The following is a 13,767-nucleotide window of genomic DNA, read 5'->3' as shown; positions in this document are numbered from 1 at the left end:
TAAAACAGAGAAGGTATCAGGGATTGAGGGAATTGACATTGGATAGAGTAGAATGGAGGGTTGCAGTGAACCAATCCTAGGATTGAAATAATGAGGATTACATTAATTAAATATTGTTTGTATTAGTATAATGCCTTGAACTTTCCTTATGACCTGATATATAAAACCCTTAGAAATAATTAAGATAATAATAAATGGTATTGATTTTCTAAAGTAAATTGAATATAATGTTAATTTATGCTATCCATAATTTCTGAATGGTAGGCATTAAAAAATTTTTATAATGTAACAATGCAAAATTAATACCGCTCTGCTTTCCTTAGTCGAGCTGATTCTTTATATCAATTGAAAGGTGTAAAATTTTATGGTATTAATTGAGTGGCACAATACTTGTTTGAATACTGAAGCTTTTGTCATACAATTCAATAAATACTGGCAAACATTACAAAGTTGTAATCTCTTTCCACCCTTATGATTTAGGTATTTCACAGAATTAAGGCTTTAAAAATAAGCTCTATCGTTATGTTTGAATATTAGAAGTCAGCCGATTGAATCTAAAATTCATCAGATATCAAGTGGAACAACACCGCATTGCATCAATTATTTGCGATTTTCACTTCTCCGAAAAGTTCCGCGTTGAGGCCTAATTGAAGATGCAGGTATTTGTAGAATAGTTTCAACAAACTTACCACATTAATACTGTCTTATGTATACTGGAATAATGTTATTAAATATTTGTTTCAAGCTTTTCAGGTAAACGGGAAGTGAGCATAAGTATAATTATTTTTTATTGAACTCATAATGGCTTAACTCACTATCTCCGATATCCCCTGTATTTATGAATTTAAAATGTAGCGGCTAAGAGAACGAGGTTGATCGGCTATAGATAGTTGTTTCTCGATCGATTGATTTTTATCCATAATTTTTTACATATTTTTCCGGATCAATTTATGAAAATTATCGCCTTACCTAAGGTAAACGGACGAAAGGATATTGCCTTTCCGACAGAAAATCAATATATACAACAGGTTAATTTAGTTGGCAGTAGACACCCAGGGAAGCAGTGCTTTCAATGTAGTGATTCATGTTAGCGTATTCTAATACACCACGATAAGGTACATTTTCGGCAGTAGTGGCAGGATGACTTCGCCAAAAATTTCTAAAGGAATCTTGATATAATGAAGTTCTTCCCGTTTAAGAACTACAATAAGTCCAGAAGGAATGTAGATCTAAATTTTTTGTGAGCTTGGAGCAAAATCCGAGTAAAATATTTTCATAATATACCCAAACAAAATATTCCAATACAAAAATACATCCCGGAAATTTCATAGAATCTACTGGTTTTCCAATGAAACAACTGCATATCCAATGCCACATATAATTTGAATAAAAAATAATTCTATCATACCAAGCGTAATAGTTGTCGCGGAAATCATTCATTATGGCAGAAATTTTCGAAGCAGAAGTTCAACGTTTTACTGGTTTTATTTCCAAACATATTATGAATTCCCTCGCCATTATTAGTAGTTCAAATCTTTGCTAGAAGATGGCAGGCGCTGCGAATATCTCTTGAAATGAGGTTCCTTGGAGGTCCTCTTGCGGCCTTAACAAAAACCTTTCATTCGTTCAGGCTGATTCAAGCAGTAGTGCCGTAGTTTGTGAGTGAGTGACAACCAATGAATCGGGAGTCCTGTGCAGGAATCTCTGCGCTCTGCTGGGCCGTGTCTACTTGGTGGTAAGTCGCTTTAATATTTCTCGTGTTCCCAACTATAGCAGTGTTTGACTTCCAGGAAATCTCTCGAAGGCAATTCGCAAATAACTACCTGTTGATTAACGACCCACCGTTCTAAGCGCCGAAGTTATGTCACATACTCAGAATAATAATTGAATAATTGTTATATGATCCGGAAACCCTTCCGGCAAATCGACTTGATTGGCTGAGGATTGGATATGTCCTCAATGTTGACGAGTAGCACCGTTTCTTTAGTGCAACGGTCAGAATTCACGAGCGTCAGTTGTTTGAAAGTAGGAGCAGGTGTTCTCTGGAGTTGCACATGGGTTTGGAGGTATCCCGTACCTTCCTTGAAGTACGCGCCTTCTGTTTTATCATGGGATCCCGGGCCTAGCGATGCGTTCCATGAACATCTCTTTAACGGTCCGGCTGCTGGAATTGAATTTTTTATCGCAGTTCATTTCGGCTGGATTTCTTAGTTATGTGTCTACGGCTGATTGTGTTCTCATGCTGTAATTAAACTGTTAATAAGATGTAATTTTTAGAAATTGTCCTTGGTCATGAATCAATTTCCGTTTACAGGGACTCGTGGACGTTTTATTTTTCATGATGATCTCATGATTGTGACTGATGAATCATTGAAAAGTTATCTTTAGCACTAAGTTGTACCTTCATTAGTTTAATTATTTATAACATCATCTTGACGTTTCGAGGAAGTACCCGCTTTTCCCGGTGGCATTTCATGACACACGTATATGAATCATGCATGGTAATAATCCTTTTTTCTGTCTAGAGCTATTCCGGAAAGCTAGTTTTGGGCTAGTATGCATTAGTTTGGATGGTTTATAGTGCCCGCTCGAGATGTCTTCAATGTTGAAGACCTGCAGAATGTATATTTTCACCTAGGTATATTTGAAAAATGCCATAGAAACAAGAGTAAACATTGTATCCATGAACCTGCCAACCATGGCAGAAGACCTATGTTGATGAAAAATTGTACAATTATTTTTGTCATTTTCTATTATCTTCGTTTGCGTAGTCGTTGATGTGACATTTTTGGGGTTGCCACTTCACCTTCCCAGGCCAAATATCTTGATTTTATCCCAAAAAGTGGTTGGATTTTTCAGCGATGTTCCGTTCCCTATTTGGGTGTGATTTTGGGCAGACTCGCATGAGATGCTACCCCGCGGATTCCCAGGCTCAGTCTGAGGCTCGAGTGCAGTCTGAGTGCCGCGGTGTTTACTACATTCAACCTCCGCCCAATTCCTGCCCTACCCTACTTACTCAACCATCCTGGATGATGCAAATAACCTCGGCGGGTTCATCCCTCCACGGAAACCACCCACTACTTCGCTGCGGATTCTATTGTTTTGTACATCTCTCGCCCGTGTCACACCGTTAGATGGGACCTCCGGCCTGTCCTCGGTTACATATCGTTCGCGTCCTGTTATGCTGTCGGAAGGTGACACAAGTGGTAGGAAGATGAGAAAAACGAAGTTGCGAATGGCTCGATTTCGGTGACGCACCTATTCTTTGTCGTCGCTGAAGCCCACAAACGCCAAAGTTGATGTCTAGATCAAGTTGGAGGTACGTACTTCGTTTCTGTTTTGGGGACCGTCGCGCGAGATCCTTATCAGCCATCGTGCTTAGGGGCTCCATCCGCCCAAGTTCCGCTTCTTCCTTTGGATATCAGCTGGTGGCTTTCCTATTTCCGCAGTTTTCAACGTCGGCAGAAACCCATGAGAATAGTTTAGTGAACACATTTATTTCCTGTGAAAATTCCTTAGCATTAGTGTATATTCTCTGTAATAATTTTGTCATTAATTGTTTCTAATCTCCTTCGTCTTACTTTTAATTATTTAAAATTGTTCTTTGAGGACACGAGTACTTTGTATGCGGTTTTGGAGTCTGTTCTGTAGTGGTTGTCGTGAACTCTTGTCACATATCACTAACATAAATATGTGATAATCATACGTGATAAGAAGTTGGCTTCTCACGCCAATGGCCCGTATTTGGATCCTGGCGTTGGCAGTATTTTTTTAGAGGCATTCCGATCCTTCCTCTGTTGCTTTGTAGAGAGCACCGTAATTAAGTGCGCCGTCCGTCAGATGGGGCGTTCAACTGTGGACCCTTTGGCGCCTTTCGTGAAGATTAGGATAATCTGACGCCGGGTTTCTCTCAATCCCTCCTCAATTCCCTGAAAACCCAACCCCTACCAAATTACCCACATGTCCTTAACAACGCAAATGACTTTCGCTGTCGGCCACCTACACCAATGATTACACATTAAAAATTATTTTTGCTTAAAAGAAAGCAAGCAAGTGAACTTTGATGTTACGTAAAAATGTGAAAACATACACACACACACAGAAAACGTAACATGACCGCAGTTGTGTATTAAATGATGTTAGTACTCTTGGAAAGAGGCACTCGAGGTTAGGGTGAAATTAAAAGGAATATGATTCGTCCAATGGTGCATGATACGCACTGTTTTTAAAATGAAAAAAGTAATGCTATTAGTTGTGATTGTCAAATGCTGCAACTGCTGAGGTAACTTATCTTCCAGACCTGTATGAAGTAAAGAGTAGTCAAGTCACTACGCAGGGGATATGTTTGTGGTAAACCTTCCCGGTGTTCAGTTCCAGTGTTCCCCAAACTCCTCAGTAATTTCTCCTACGTAACTTAGGCAATTAAAAAGTTATGATTCTGCGGGTGGACTTGGGGAATCTTTGGAGAACTCGATTCGTTCCTCTCTCTAAGGGTCTCGTGAATGTGCTAAATTTCTATGTGAGTTCTTTCCCTTGTTGCTGATACACCGCAATCCAGACCGATTGCGTTTGGAAAAATTCCTGCCGTCGGAGCAAATTGAATTCGATATCTTTCGAACCTCCTCCCTGAGTGCCGACCACACGCCCGATTTAACAAGGTTAACAGAGTTCGAACATTGTCGAACTATAGAGGAAAATTAGCAAATTTAAAATGAATTCGATGGTTTGAGGCTCTACTGTGTAAAAATTCCCGATCACTGACTAAATAAACATAGTATTTTTCCACACCAAAAACTTTATTACAGTACTACCAGTTTCGAGTAGGTCGCCTATGCGTCGAAACCGGTAGTACTCTAGTAAAGTTTTTTGTGTGGCAAAATACCAAGTTCATTTATTCAGTGATAAAATTTACAATAACTACAAGCGTATTGTCCCAGTTATAAAAAATGGAAAACGAATTTTATAGAATTAAAAGAGACAGTTTCGTTTCCTTCGGCAGTAGATTGTTTTGTTTGCCATTTTTTTCCAATCGAGTGAACGTGTCAGGCTCTCCTCTTTTAATCATCGCAAAAATCATTCGTATTTCAGTCTTAACTCTGGTCTAATTAATCCCTCCAGTCTCCCTTTTCTAGCTCTCTTGTACACCTTAATGGTCTAACATTCATTCGTCACCTACCCACCCGTCCGACGTACCTTGGTTTTCTATCTCTACGCCCTCCCTCCCATTTTTCCCTCCATTATGCTCCTCACAAATCCACTGTGGCTCAAGGTGTGCCAAAAACCACGTGCTTCTCCTCTCCCTTATCCTTTTCTCGTTTACTTGTCCACCCCGTCTTCATTTCTCATTTTATCTGGCCATTTCATCTTCTTCATGCGCCTCCAGCACTGGTTTTCAAAGCTTACGCTCTTCTGTGGTCTGCTCTATCATATTTTCCATCATCCGTTTCTCTCATCTATCCATACTAGCGCTTAGGTAATCCTTCCTTGTTAGTAAACAAATCTCTTGCCAGCATAATACTTCACTGCTAAGTGAATCCATTTTGTCGCGAATATAATCGGTTTTAATTGAATAAATTCTGGAATTAGTGGCACGAAATTATTTCGAAATGGAAGTTATATGCTCTTGTAATGGGCTGAGTGTGCGTGAGCGTCTTTCTCGTGCATTATAGAAAATTACCGAAGGAATTTTATACTTAAAAAGTGTTTATACGTACTTACTGTGAGCCAGATGAGTAAAAACTGCTTTTATATTAAGACAAGAATAGAAACGTGTTCATTTCTTCTCAAGTGTTATCTAATTTGTTTCGGAAGAATGTTTTCATTTTTTAATTTTGCAAGCTATTGAACCAAACTCTCTTTATATTTGAAGCATGTAACTTTTACCCTTCCCATAGTTTCTTTCTATCAACCCTTTTGAATTCTTGGATTATAAAGTTATTGTAAGATCCTGAAGGATTTCTGTTTTTTCTGTCTAAATTTGTTTTTCTGTAAATTTGTTTTCTGTCTAAATTTGTTTTTTTCTGTAGGTTTCCATTCATTTTAATGAGTGCATTTAAATGTTATTTTGTCAACAAAATATTTGGGAGTTAATTACATCAATGAATCTTTTAGAAAGGTACCTTCATTTGAGTTCACTTCGGACACCACTGCAACTATGTAAGTATGCCACGTTACATCGGCTTGTCAGACTAAGAGAAATGGGCTCCACCACTCATATATTTACATGTCTTCTCGTGATTAACTTGAATAATTAGTTATCACCATTAATCCAAGATAAAACATTACAATGATTTTCATCTAATGACTAAGTTACCATCTGTTATTTATGTTATGCTCACTTTATAAAGACTGGTGTATTACCACCTACTGCCATACTCGCTCGAGGTTACTTGTTCGGTAAAACATTCATGATTTATCCTGGGTTACCTTGTTAATTGCGTATATCCGAAACTTTACTCTCGTTCATAATGCGTCACTGAGGCATCACTGAGGGTACTTAGCAACTAAGATTTTTTCGGTAGATGTTATTTTATGTCCAGCAAATTTATAGATTTTTCATATTTGTAAAATATCAACCAAAGTACCTATGGTGCATTAACAATGTTTTAGAATTTGTCCTATAGTATAGTGATGCCCTAAGTCTTGCGAAATTATTTCTACAACTTCACCAAATACCTCATTGGGGCATCTACAGCTGAACTCTTTACACCAGAGATATTTGTAGAAGTGTCTTCTGTTGTTGATATTTAAGAATGCGCCATTTGAAACATTAGAACTTTAATATAATTTTGTGAAAATTTTGAATCCCAATTAACGTATTATTTGATCCCCGGTGTCCCTTTCTCGAAGCTACGATTTCATTTACAAGTCGTAATTTGCGCGCACGGTAATCAAGGTGCAGAAATTTTTACCTACTTGCATATATGATACTGTATGCGAATTTTGGAGTTTTATATTGCATTGAACCGCCTTTAGCATTGAGAGCAAGGCCTCTGTTGTAACGTTATTTTTCATATTAGCTTTCATCTGATTTTCCATTCGAATGATTTTTGGACTACGCACCCGCTATTATGAGAACTAATTGATATACATGCAATACACCTGTCTCTGAAATTGAGTTTATTTACTAGTTAATGACATCTTACTGATTTTGCTTGGCCATATTATGCAAGAGGGGTAGTCCTGTGGGTAGGGCGTTGAAATACTGACCGGAGGGCCCGGATTCGATTAGTAGCCCAGCGCTAGTTGACGCCTTTGGGCAGCCTCAGCTAGGCCAAAGATGGTGTCACGGGTACCAGATTTTCCAGGGAGTCCATGGACAAGGAAAGGAACTGGCACCCATATTACCCTGGTTTGGGAATTTCACACCCCGTTGGGCTTAGTTAAGGCTGAGCTCCACCCTCACCTATCCAACAACCTCCGAATTGAGTAATGTTATATGGTATACTGCAGAGAATACATTTGTGAATTCCTTGCCCTCTTTGTTTGGACGAAATTTCAAAATTGTTGTTGTACATGTTTCGCAAACCAGAATCATGCATCGGTCAAACGTGAAAATAATCACGCACTCCCGTGATTGATGTATCCATCTGCCACAGTGATTGCAAGTTTGTTGACCGTAGATGACATCCTCAGTCCTCGTGTGTCTTACTTCACAAAGTTTCGACTCATTCTGATGGTACAGGTATACCACACCTAACACTTTTTTCTTTTCTACTTCGAATTAATCTTATATACTATGCAGTTGATTATCGGAAATTCCTCGCGATTGGCAACGAAATTCATTTATCTGTATAATTCGTTTCCATCTTTCGAAATATGGGCATTTTTTTTGTGTGAAGTCGTCGACTTTACTGTAACCCCTTACCACCTCCACGCCCCGCATTGCCCCACCCCTTTCTCCATCTGAAATTCCACGAATGGGAGAAAACTCTTAACCGTAATATATTATTCTCTTCGTTCATTGCTTAACGTTTTCTGACGTTCCTGTCCTCGTTTCCGCGCATGAGTCTTATAGTTTCAGGATTTCTTGTAGTCATGGCTCTCAGGGTTCCGTTTCATATTCGTCCCGTCCATTCATATTTTCAGGACAAAAATATTAAGACGCATGCTGGTGTCCTCTTGTGGTATTTTAATATCTCACCCTCACTAGTTCCATTGTTATTAATTTAAAGAATTTACCAAGTCAGCATGCCGACTTGGTGAACTTTTTCAAAACTTTTGAAAAAGTTTTGTTCTCCTCAGCCTACCCTCTCATTAATAATGTATTTTGTTGGTTAAGATATGTAGACGATGTCTTCTGTGTGTGGACAGGTTCTGATAGGCAACTAGATCAGTTTCTAGCACATCTAAATTCTATCAATTCTAATGTACAATTCACGTGTGAAAAAGAGGAAAAAGGTTCCCTGAATTTCCTCGACCTATCCATTTCTAAAGACAAAGATGGGTTACAGTATTCCATTTTTAGGAAAGAAATGTATACAGACCAATTAATTAATTCCTCTTCAAGGCATTGCTTCACCCAAAAGCTTTCGGCATTTCATGCAATGATCCACCGTTTGACCGCTACCCCTATGTCAAAATTCAATGTAAATAAGGAACTTAATGTAATTAAAACGTTAGCAGTAAACAATGGGTATTCAGAAGATCTAATAAATAAACTTTACCGGAATAAACTTACAAAAATAGCCTTAAGCCACATTTACAACCCCGAACATGTAAAAGATCCCACTGCCAAATGGCGGAGAATACTATATCTTGGGACTATTTCTCAAAAAGTAATTAAAAGTTTACCTAAAGAAAAAATTAAATGTGCCTTTTACAGTCGTTCATGCCTTAAGAACCTGATCTCTCACACTAAAGACAAAGTCCCCGAAAACGAGAGGAGTGGAGTGTATGAGTTAAAGTGCTCGGATTGTAGCACAAAGTATATTGGACAAACAGGACGGAAATTTAAAGAAAGGATTAAAGAACACCAAACATGTGTAAAAAATAAGAACATAACATCCCTCTTTGCAAAACACCTCATCGAAAGTGATCACAAAAGTGACTTTGTGACAAAAATTATTCATTTTGAAGAAAAAGGTCAAAGGCTCGATGCTTTGGAGCAGTTAGAAATTTTGAAATGTGTCCGTTGGAAAGATGATCTTGCCAACGAAATTTTGTATCCCTCCCACTCCCCACTCCTAGACCTACCACTCTTCTAAATCAAAAATGTAATTCTCTTTTCTTCCCAGCTACATTGTAACCTTTTTTACCCCTCCGACCTCCCTCTCTGACCAACCCCCCCTCCTATGATCAGAAGGTATATATAGCCAGCGTGCTTCTATGAGGACCACCTGATGATGACGTTCAACGTCGAAACCTGGGTCGTGTGTTTTTAAATAAAGTGTGTGGAATTACAAAGTCAATTATTTCATTACATTTCAATATGTTATGCAAATTCCACAAAGTTACGCCTGAGACAACAAATTTTACCTTAAAGATCCCTAATTACGATATTAATTTATTTCGCAATAAAGTTGGGCTTTATGTTTTGATTTTGTCATATTTCAACCCCAAAAGAGTATCTACGTATTAAAAAAAATGCCCATCCTTTAGTAGCCTTTTCTTTTCATTGGAAATGTTCAAATACGGAATTATTCCTAGTGAAAGTAAATTTTGATGATTTGAAAAATGTTGCGCTTTCGCATTTATTTTTATCGAGGATGTACCTTGTAATTTGCTATTAAAATAATGAATGCGTGAAACGCCTTTTACGCTATAGGTACACTTTTCCCTTAAAGTTTAAGCTATGCATTGCAAGTAATGTGGTATTTTGGATATTAGGTTTCGAATTTTACTGAATGAGTAGGAATTTCAAGAGAAAAGAAATCATAACAGCGAGTCTCATTTGCTTTTGAATTTTCTTGTTCTTAAACCTTGTTTAATAATCTGATGTAAAGGCCTGGCTGTTTTTGGATAAGCTGTGAAACAAAATAAAATATATTTCTCATTTTCTTCAACCCCAGACACGGACGATTGGCAGTTGTTCCTAACTGTGTTAGATATAACATCATGTAGTTTCTCCAACCATGCTTTCCTGAAGATCCCTTCATTATATCTCCTGAGATCGAATTGAGTGTACAGAAAAAAGGACGTTGGCAGGGGGTGGTGTTCAAACAGTCATTAAACCATGCGCCAACTTAAAAAGCCTGAAATTAAATGCACGTAACATATATATTCTAAAATACATCCGATTTAATGCCAGCTGCCTTTCCATTGCTGAACAAATGACAGTAATGCATCCTCAGTTATTTCGGGCGCCCAAATTACCGCTAACAGATGTAATCACTGAAGTACGCTACCTTAGCCGTTTCAGTTGAATGGATGTGGAGACTTGAGGGACTGAATATTCAGGGTAATTACTATGCCGGAAAAACCGGCAATTCGGGAAAAAGTCGCGACATTTCTGTATTCTATGAAAAATTTGGAAAAATCGAGTGACAGGACTTGATTTTTAAAAAAATCTTGACTGTGTATACAATTTGGGATTTCCCAATGAGAAGTATGCTCTTGTAAGTTCTTTTGAGGGAAGTCGGAAAATAACTCAGACAAATGATTTTTTAGCTCTGGCAAAAGCCATAATTCTAAGATGGCCGATTGCTAGGGTATTAGTGGCAGGCGTGGACGGAAAAGAGACAATTACGTTTGAAGTGGTTGTTGGTGTACCATTTGATAAATGACGAAGTTTTAAAAAGTTACACTTCCGGAAATTTATTTTCGGAAAAAAAATATTTTTAATCGGAAGTTACACTTCCGTGTAACTTCCGATTAAAAATATTTTTATGTTAGCTAAGGCTTAGGGCACAGTAATGTATTGTGCCAGGGTTCATCAAAAACGTACCTTAACCCCGTGGACTACTGCTGTGTTTCCAGAAAAATACATTAGTTTTCAGTGACGATAATTTCGATTGACCTTAACGGTTGGTATCTTTCGATGGAGACGACGAGGTAAATTGAGAAAATGTGAGAATTATCATCGGGAAAATATCGGGAATAAGATTTCAGGAAATCGATTGACGAAAAGTGTAGTGATGATAGTCTTCAATGTGTTCCCTTAAGGCCTCTGGAAATGGCGTTCTAGCTACGACAACTGAAATCATGTTCGCGGCAAACTTTACAATTCATACCAAGGATTTTTCTGAGGACAGAGCTGCCTCGTGCCCAAGGTAGGCACGTTATGTCAGCCGGGCACTCATGGTCTGCTTCATTGGAGAAGCTCGGGAGGTTTAAAAGTTCTTATGCTGCAGGTCGGCGATAATTATTTTATTATCGGAATGTTAACGCCAGCGAGACTTCCGCTTGCACTTAGAAAAAAAATCCTTTGAACTCGCCGAAGAGAATATTAAAAAAAGGGCTCATTCGGGAAAGCAGAGCGTGGAAATGTGTGAGAGAGTTATTGGTGGAGATGGCGCGGGAGGTTTGATCGCGGCGATACTAATTACGGGGAGGAGGGTTAGTGGTCAGGAACGGAAACGGATGGGCACCGATGGGCGCTACAAGATAAGCCTTCGGGGGCGAAGCCGTGGGGTCTGTGTGGGTGCCATCGCGGCACGATGATCATGTCTCGATGGCCATTGGAATTCAACGACTGTGGGATGGAGCCGTCGGCCGTAGCTAAGAGGTCGCCGTTGTCAACAGTAACCCTCTCAGCGTGTAATGGCGTCGTGGCTTTTGCCAATTCGAAATCGAACCGCGTTATTACTTATTCTGGAGTTCATGGACAATCAAATTGGTGGTATTTTCATGCAAAGCTAAAAAATCACGGGTGTTGTCACATAGTAGTTGGCGTAATGGCATTGTTTCAATGCCATTACGCCAATTTATGGGCCTCATCGCATCATGTGATGTGTTGTGGTGGGACTTACAAACGAACAGTGGAGAAATATTCGCATGGCGAAATTGCGTGAGGTGTTTTTTTCGTCGGTTAGACCTCACCTTGAAAACGCGCAGAAGGACTTCATTTAGGAATTGAATAGGGTGCAAAGAAAATCTGCCAGTTTCGCGTAGAATCGCCATGAGCGAACGGAATTTGTGGAATCAGATGGTCTGGGGCGGGGAAACTTTGAACGCACGAGAATTAACATGAATTAAACCTTTAGATAAAAATATATCATTTCAATCGAACGTCGACATACAAGGAATAATTTTATCGCCGCAGTATGTAGGCTACATACTACAGCGAAAAGTTTACTGGATAAATCAACTGTCGAGGCGATCGACATAAAGGATCATTTTTCCCTCTCCCAGTCCGAGACCACAACAGTAAAAAAAAACATTGCATTTGGAAATGTGAACTTCCCGAATACCATTAATTACCAATTATTTTAATGGCTGGTGACCCCTTGCCGTGCTGGTCCGCGCGACGGCGCAGGATATGCATATTGATTACAGGTTTCGAATCTTTCACCTTCCTCCCTCGATCACGCATGAATGGTGTACAAATGTGGTCAACTATATTAGTTTGGCCCGATTTACAGTACGCTGCAAGTATTTGGAACCCACAGGGGAAGGTGTTAATGTTAAATGATGGTGCTCAAGTAATTAGGGAGAGCGGATGAAGACACTGAAGGGAGAGATTGTTAATGGTTATGGTAGTTAAAAAAACAAAAGATAATCCGTTGAATTTTTTAAATGCTGTTACGGGGTTGTTAGAAAAACTGTGATGGTATCCCCTCCAACGACCGACGAAGAGAGGAGTCCTCTGGGATGTGCTTCCTGACCAGGATCGTATTTCGAGTTTCCTATGTTAAAATCGCGCGTGGATATTTAATTTTGGAGAATTTCAGGAAACCGACTCCCTCATCAGAAAGACGATTCTTAAAACTGGCTTAGAGCTATGAAGAAAAGGTATTGGGCTCCCGAGTTAGCTTCGGATTCCCGGGGAATTAAAGGGCCTTCGGACTGTATCTTACCTGTGTTGGATCATCGCGTTGGAATCGGCGGAATGGGGTTCTGCGGTGGAGAATATCGATGCCTACATGAATATCACCCTCGGACGATTCGAGGTCTCAACGAAGTAGAGATTAAATGCTCGAACTCGACTTTTGGAAAAGTAAAAAATCTTTTAAAATAGGTACTAAATATTTGACGAAGTGAAGCCTGAAACCGTAGAAAATAATCGTTGTATTGAATTGATTTGTATTGATTCAAAATACATTTTCCAAATTAACTTGATGCAATATCTAGTGTTGGAAAGAAATTTTAAACCCAATACCATTACCAAAGGCTAACATTTGCTTGTCTTGTGGATTTATGTTGGAATTCCCCATAATTTAATATCAGTAGGTGTATAATAATCTTTTCTATTCAATTTGATCGAAGCTATGCAAACGGGAAGGATTCGGGTGGAGTATTTCCGAACTTCGATTTAAAAGAATGCTCCCTCCTTCCCCAACCAATCGTTGTTATCGGATGCGCTGCAGTTGGATCCAGCTTACTATGCGAATTAAGTGTTCCATTTGCCATTACCTTCCTTCATGAATTACATGTTTAGTATATCAAGATGGTTCTACGCGATGGTTTCACCGTCGAATTTTTGTAAACCGTTTTTTTTTAGTCATTACGTCCATTTAGTCAACAACATGTCATACCCTCATGCAAATTTTCCTCGCTCATTTGATGAATTCATCACATCGTCGTTGATGTTGTAAAAATACTTATCGGTCTTCATGCTTCCAAGCCATCACGTTGATGAAATAGTTACTCTTTTATTATATCCCAGCT

At 38.9% G+C, this 13,767-nt stretch overlaps 1 protein-coding gene across 4 annotated transcripts in view; it reads left to right on the top strand.

Annotated features, from left to right (window-relative positions):
- The first annotated feature begins 1,644 nt into the window (after positions 1–1,644).
- The window catches only part of sigmar (Tumor necrosis factor alpha-induced protein 8-like protein sigmar), a 219,032-nt gene continuing 206,909 nt past the window's right edge, over positions 1,645–13,767 (top strand). For all 4 annotated transcript variants that reach the window (XM_071593884.1, XM_071593883.1, XM_071593881.1 and 1 more), the window contains exon 1: positions 1,645–1,735. The gene's annotated coding sequence lies outside the window, so the exon portion shown is untranslated. The remainder of the gene's footprint in view (positions 1,736–13,767) is intronic.

This window comes from Hetaerina americana, unplaced genomic scaffold (genome assembly GCF_022747635.1).
Source record: "Hetaerina americana unplaced genomic scaffold, ioHetAmer1.1.p SCAF_6, whole genome shotgun sequence".
In the NCBI taxonomy this organism is placed as follows: Eukaryota; Metazoa; Arthropoda; class Insecta; order Odonata; family Calopterygidae; genus Hetaerina; species Hetaerina americana.
The sequence above is the reverse complement of the archived record's forward strand: the minus strand, read 5'-3'. Positions and strand labels throughout refer to the sequence as shown.